The 7,693-nt window shown below is 41.3% G+C and overlaps 1 pseudogene across 1 annotated transcript; it reads left to right on the plus strand.

Annotated features, from left to right (window-relative positions):
• The first annotated feature begins 2,280 nt into the window (after positions 1-2,280).
• On the plus strand, positions 2,281-3,172 carry LOC108311062 (annotated as a pseudogene). Its single transcript, XR_001828037.2, has one exon. The product of XR_001828037.2 is annotated as an oligosaccharyltransferase complex subunit OSTC-like (transcript).
• Positions 3,173-7,693: the final 4,521 nt, after the last annotated feature.

The raw sequence follows: 7,693 nt of genomic DNA on the forward strand, positions 1-7,693 counted from the left end.
AGACAGAGTCTCACTGTGTCACCCAGGCTGCTGTGCAGTAGTGCAATCATAGCTCACTGCAGCCTTGAATTCCTGGGCCCAAGTAATCCTCCCTCCTCAGCCTCCCATAGAAAATTTTTAAGTAATTCTAATCTATTTTTTAAAGAAACAACAAAACACCAATTGACTCTTGACAAACCACTAGATTTCATTGCTGGACTAAGAAGTTTCTAGACCTTCTGGATTTAATTGAATATTGAATGAGTGTCGAGGAACTGTAGGGCAAAGGGCGTCTGCTCCATAGTTGATCCAAGAAATGTTTAATGGGTTGTACTGGTTTACAGAGGATTATGAGTCCAGAGGCCCAGCCCTGCAAGAGTTCATAATCTGCCATGTTGCAGGCAAGTGTAAACAAATGGTACAGTGCAGCAAGATAAGTGCTACCAGCGGAATGTACAAAACGCGATCAACTGCACACAGCCCACGGAAAATATAAGACTCTTACACTATTACCCCAACTCTCCACATTTCCATAAGTGTTATGATTTGAGGATGAAATATACTGAATAGAACAAGACTTAATTCCCTTGATAGTCCACTAATTTCATAGTTGTCCTTCCTTACCTTTCAGAAAAAGGGAGCTATTATGTTTCCTTATGTCTCTAGCTTTTGTGAAAAAAAATCACCCTCTTCTGGTCATGACCTTGTCCTTGTCTCTGTCTTCTGTTCACCTCTGCCTCCCTGTAATGAATAATTATTTTTTAACTTTGTGGTTGCTCTTCTGGCACTGGGTTCCCTAAGGGAGATGAACTAATATTTGTTAAATCCCCTGATTTTTGTGTGAATCCTCCTTGATCCCTAGCTTTTATAGAAATAGAAAATAAGCAATTTAAGAGCCTGGAGTAAATGGGGAAGTCAGAATCCTGATGTACAGGCTCAACCTTTCACTTAGGTTTGGGGTGAATGTAATGAAGCTCTCTACAAACGATGTGGAAATTGAAATAGAAAATGAATATGTTACCCGTTTAGTGCAAATGTTCTGTTAGGCACAAGCATAATTTATCATTAAGTGCTTCTCTTCTAATGCCACTGGGTATAATTGTGTTGAGTCAAAATGCTTTTGGCTAATATACTTTTTAATCCATAAGGCCCAATTAGGTTTTGAAAATACTAATAAATATAGCTATTCTAAAATATCCGCATTCATGATTTACAGAAAGTAGAGTTTTATTTATTTATTTATTTATTTAAACAGGGTCTCACTCTGTCACCCAGGCTGGAGTGCAGTGGTGCGATCTCGGCTCACTGCAGCCTCCACCTGCCAGGCTCAGGTGATCCTCCCACCTCAGCCTCCCGAGTAGCTGAGACTACAGGCATGTACCACCATACCTGGCTAATTTTTGTATTTTTTGTAGAGATGGGGTCTCACTGTGTTGCCCGGGATAGTCTCGAACTCCTGGGCTCAAGTGATCCTCTCGCCTTGGCCTCTCAAAGTACCGGGATTACAGGCATGAGCCACCACACCCAGCCAAAAGTGGAGTTTCTTGTTATGTAATTAGCAAAAAAAAAGATGTTCCTTGTAGCAGCAGAGGCAGCTATGCAGGTGACCTGCAGGTGAGAGGACAGCCTCTTTCCTCACTAGGTCTCTGTTTCCTGGACCTCAGCAAGACTCTTTAGTTATGTGATAAGCCAAATGGTCATTCATTCACTCATCTAATCATTCATTCATCCAACTAATATTTATTGAGTGCCTTCAGTGTGCTAGGTAAAGTGTCTGCCTTCATGGAGTGTACATTCTAACAAACAAAACAGACCATAATGTATGAACAAATAGCTATGTACGCTAATGTTGGGTAGAATTAAGTGTTATGAAGACGTTGGAGCAGAAGAAAGGGTTGGAGTTGAAGACAGCACTGCTTCAAATCGGGTGAACAAGGAAGGCTTTCTGAGGAAGCTGAATGTAGCAGATCCAAGAAGGAATTGAGAGACAGAGCCATTGAATATCCCCGGGAGTTGCGGGAGCCGGTGTCTCAACAGGGGGAGGAGCAAATGCCAAGGCATTAAGATGAGGGTGTGTCCAAGATCCAGTGTCTAGACACTTTTTCTTCCCTATTTTAATTGGATTGAAACCACCTTTGCAAAGATTGAAACAGTGAGAAAATTATGACAGTGAAAGAGATCTGTTGATCTAACTAACTCCATCTTGCCTTTAATCTCAAACCGCCTCTGGTCATTCCTGGGTTTCGTTCAAGCTAACTTTGGGAGAAATTTAGTTTATAATTTAAATGATAATACCCCTTCCCCAAAACTAAACCACCCTTGTAAAACTAACCAGGTTAGGAGGATGAGAGGGTTCTGAACTCTGCTAAAATGCAGGCATGAATGACTACCAGCTGCCCTTGCTGCCACCAACATGGAGACTTTGTACCGTGTCCTGTTCTTAGTCCTCGAATGTCTCAACCTGAAGCTGAAGAAGCTGCCCTGGCTTCGCTTGCCGTTGGCCATGACTGTGTACACTCTGGTGGCGGTGTCTTACCTCCTCATCGCTGGAGGAATCATTTATGATGTTATTGCTGAACCTCCAAGTATTGGCTCTATGACTGACGAACATGGGCGCCAAAGTCTATTTTACAAAGTAAATAGATAATATATTATGGAAGGACTTATATCCAGCTTCCTGTTTACAATGGAAGGTTTAGGTTTCATAATCCTGGACCAACTGAATGCACCAAATATCCCAGAATTCAATAGATGTCTTCTTCTATTCATTGGATTCATCTGCGTCCTATTGAGTTTTTTCATGGCTAGAGTATTCATGAGAATGAAACTACCGGGCTATCTGATGGGTTAGAGTGACTTCGAGAAGAAATCAGTGGATACTGGATTTGCTCCTGTCAATGAAGTTTTCAAGGCTGTATCAATCCTCTAATATGAAATGTGGACAAGAATGAAAAGCAGCAGTAAAAGAAATATCTAGTGAAAAAACAGGAAGTGTATTGAAGCTTGGACTAGAATTTCTTCTTGATATTAAAGAGACAACTTTATCGCAGTTTTTTTTTTTTTTTTCCTGCTGACCTATTGCTATGCTAATGATGTGGAGTGGCATTTTCTTCGTAGTTTTTCATTTCTTAAAGAAAATATACTCAGTATCTACAACTACAATATCAAATAAAGTGATTATTTTTTACAACCCCTTAACGTTTTTTGGAAATGACATTTCTGATTTTCAGAAATTAACATAAAACCAAGAAGCAAGTTTCCATTAGCTGAGAACTCTGGACAGCTAATCAGCTTCATCTATGGTCCTTTGCCTTTAACTAGAGTACGTGATGGTAGATTATTTCAGATATGCATGTAAGACTGTTTCTTGAACAATAATATGTATGAAAGGAGCAGAAATAAATACTTTTTCTAATTCAAAAAAAAACCAAAAATGACTACTAGCCATTATTCCAGAGGTCACAAGATATGCAACTTCCCTGACTACTCCTGCAAATGACATCACTTTTGGAGACCCTGAGACTGGCCATTTGAGATGGCTTGTCAGGCTTTTGCATTTCTGACTACCAGATGGCCCCAGCCAGACCAGCACCTCCTCTGGGGGTCCCCACCCAGAAGTGGACTGAGCACAAGAGGGCTGTTCTCCATACCCCTATGATTGCATCCTCAGCCAATCAGCACTCTCCCTTCCTTATCTCCCTGCCCACTAAACTGTACTTGACTCTGAACTGTACTAGCCTCCAAATTTTCAGGGAGATTGAGTAGTATCTCTTTTTCTATGCAAGGCCAGCCTCAAATCAATTAAACTCTTTCTTTACTGCAATGCCATGGTCTCCATGGATTAATCTTGTCTGAGCAGCAGACAGGAAGAACCTGTCAGGTGATTATAAAACCAGGAGCAACACATTCAAAGTTAATCTCCAATGAGATCAACCGTTTTCTAACTTTGGTGTTGCTCAATGATTCATTAGACTTATCAGCGCTCAATATGAATTTGTTAATCTGGAAAGACGTAAGACATTTATTTCCCACTCTTTTATACCTTCCAGTAGTGACTATGTACATGTGGAGGAGGGTAGGGGATTCAGACAAATTCAAACAAATAAGAGGGAACAAAAATTACTGGTTGAAAAAATTCACCCTGGCCAAGCGTGGAGGCTTGAATTTGTAATCCTAGCACTTTGGGAGGCCAAGGTGGGAGGATCACTTGAGCCCAGGAGTTCAAGACCAGCCTGGGCTACAAGGTGAAACCCCAACTCTACTAAAAATACAAAATTTAGCCAGGCGTGGTGGTGCGCACCTATAGTCCTGCTACTCAGGAGGCTGAGGCAAGAGGATCGCTTGAACCTGGGAGGTGGCGGTTGCAGTGAGCCGAGATTGCTCCACTGCACTGTAGCCTGGACAACAGAGTGAGATTCCGTCTTAATAAAAAAATAAAAACTCAGGCCGGGCGCGGTGGCTCAATGTAATCCCAGCACTTTGGGAGGCCGAGGCGGGTGGATCACGAGGTCAAGAGATCGAGACCATCCTGGTCAACATGGTGAAACCCTGTCTCTACTAAAACTACAAAAATATTAGCTGGGCATGGTGGCGCGTGCCTGTAGTCCCAGCTACTCAGGTGGCTGAGGCAGGAGAATTGCCTGAACCCAGGAGGCGGAGGTTGCGGTGAGCCGAGATCGCGCCATTGCACTCCAGCCTGGGTAACAAGAGCGAAACTCTGTCTCAAAAAAAAAAATAATAAAAAAATAAAAACTCCTTTAAAAAGGACAGATTCCCTCTGCACGTGTCTTTTACCCCATGTCTCTCTCCCTCTTCCTGCCCTAATCAGATAGGATGCTAGAGTCAGAAAGTTTATCTTGCAACCACCTGGGGACAAGCATGGAACAAAAGCTACATGGAAAGGATTGCTCAGCAGAAAGCTAGAGGCCACCTGGGTTCCTGATGGCCCTGTGAGCTATACTCACCTGCTGAGACTATCAACCCACAGACTTCTTGTGTGCAGAAAAGAAACCAAAAGAAATCTCTGACTCGGCTAAGCAATTCATCAGGTGTTCTACTCTCAGCCAATTAATACCAATTGATACATTCTTACGTGGGGATGTATTCTTTCAAGTTTGAAGATGGAGTTGATTGTTTATGGAATGTGGTCAATGTCCTCTGGGCCCAGTCTCTCCTTCTCCAATCTCTTGGTTCTGCCTTTCTTGCATTTTACTCAGTTTTCAACTGGGCTCCCTCCATGTGGTGTTTCTCGGCAGCACTACACTGATATCCTAATCAATTCTAACTAAAACTCCAGAACTGAGTCTTATTGAGAGAACTAAGGATCACTAGGGAACCAACCCCTAAGAACCAGGGGATCCCGCCTTCCTATTGGCCATGTCCAGGTCACATGGCCAAGCTTAGAACTAGGGTTCATGTCAGCTCACCAAATCTCATGGATCAAGAATGGAGAGTGAGCACATAGAGCCCCAAGGCAAATATTGGTTCTGTTACTGAAAGAAGGGGGAAAATGCTGGACAACTAAAAACAAGAAATGCCCGTAATTGGCTCAGGTGGCACTTCTTTTATGCCATATAGTTATAGTTCAATTCTGTGTGATGTTTCTCCTTCCCTATTAGATTAGGAATTCCTTGACAGAAGGGAACATATTTATTTGATGACAGCCAACTCTTTCCTTCTGCTTCTCTGCTTTGTGCAATGCCTAGCATTTAGCTGGCAGCTACTGAATGGTTTTGTTTCCGGATTTTTTTTTTTTTTTTGAGACGGAGTCTGGCTCTATTGCCCAGACTGAAGGGCAGTGGCACGATCTCACTGCAACCTCTGCCTCCCAGGTTCAAGCAATTCTCCTGCCTCAGCCTCCCAAGTAGCTGGTATTGCAGATGGCTGCTAAGACATCCAGCTAATTTTTGGTGTTTTTAGTAGAGATGGGGTTTTACCATGTTGGTCAGGCTGGTCTTGAACTCCTAACCTCAAGTGATCCACCTGCCTCAGCCTCCCAAAGTGCTGGGATTACAGGCATGAGCCACTGTACCTGGCCCTGAATGGTTTTTGAATAAATAAATAATAGTTGATACTAGCAAGAATGGTTCAACTTATTACAGTGATTATAAATCACACTACACACAAGTTATTACTGTGATGATAAAATTAGATGATAAATGAGTTAGATAAGTCCTATCAAAAGGCTTACTTACTTTGGCCAGGTGTGATGGCTCACACCTGTAATCTTAGCACTTTGGGAGGCTGAGGCTGGTGGATCACTTGAGGTCAGCAGTTCAAGACCAGCCTGGCCAACATGGTGAAATCCCATCTCTACTAAAAATACAGAAGTTAGCCAAATCTGGGAGGCGGAGTTGCAGTGAGCCGAGATCATGTCACTGCACTCCAGCCTGGGCGACAGAGTGAAACTCCACCTAAAAAAAGATGCTTACTTACTTTCAATGTATACTACTACTAAAATCCTTGGTTCCCTTTAAGGCAGACTATATAGATTAAATGTGATCTTGCAATTATCTTACATTTATAAGTTATAGGATTTCTTTCCAGGTTTGTACACAGTTAATATTCCCCAAACACAGGACAGAATTAACTATACCTATATTTAAATATAGTGACAAAAAATAGGGACAGGAAATACAATCATTAAGATTAGAAAATAACTTTACATGTTATTTATTTATGGTGTTTATTTATGGTTAAAAATACACAATAGGCCAGGTGCAGTGGCTTATGCCTGTTATAGCAGCACTTTGGGAGGCCAAAGCAGAGGATGGCTTGAGCCCAGGAATTCAAGACCAACCAGGACAGCATGGTGAGATGCCATCTCTATAAAAAATTTAAAAATCAGCCAGGCATGATGGTGCATGCCTGTAGTCCCAGCTACTCAGAAGGCTGAGGCCAGAGGATCACTTGAGCCCAGGACTTTGAGGCAGCAGTGTAAAGTGGAAAGTTTATGGGAGTAAATGTCATACATTAAAAATTCTTCTACATTAAAAAAGAAGAAAGATCTCAAATCAACAACCCAACTTTATAACTCAAGGAAATAGAAAAAGAAGAACAAGCGAAACCCAAAGTTAGCAGAAGGAAGGAAATAATAAAGATTAAAGCAGAAATAAATGAAACTAGTAATAGGGAAAAACAATAAATGAAACTAAGTTGGTTTTTTGAAAGAAATCAACGAAATTTATAAAACCTTAACCAAACTACGAAAAAAGGAGAAAATATTCAAATACATAAATTCAGATATGAAAAGGTGCATTGCAAGTAATACCACAGAAATAAAAAGGATTTTAAGACTACAATGAACAATTACATTCCATAGACTGCATAATCTAGAAGAAATGGACACATTCCTAGAAATATACAAACTACCAAAACTAAATCATGAAGAATAAAGAATCTGAACAGACCAATAACGAATAGGGAGATTGAATCAGTAATAAAAAGTTTCCAGCAAAGAAAAGGCCAGGACCAAGTGCCTTCTCTGAAGAATTCTATCCAACACTTAGAGAAGAATTCATACCAATCTTTCTGAAATGCTTTTAAAAAATGAAAGAAGCAGGAACATCTTCAAACTCATTTTATAAAGGCAAAATTACACTGACACTAAAACCAGACAAAGATTCAAGGCTGGGTGCGGTGGCTCACGCCTGTAATCCCAGCACTTTGGGAGGCCCAGCAGGGAGGATCACAAGTTCAAGAGATTAAGACCACC

Source organism: Cebus imitator, unplaced genomic scaffold (assembly GCF_001604975.1).
Source record: "Cebus imitator isolate Cc_AM_T3 unplaced genomic scaffold, Cebus_imitator-1.0 Scaffold6, whole genome shotgun sequence".
Classification (NCBI taxonomy): Eukaryota; Metazoa; Chordata; class Mammalia; order Primates; family Cebidae; genus Cebus; species Cebus imitator.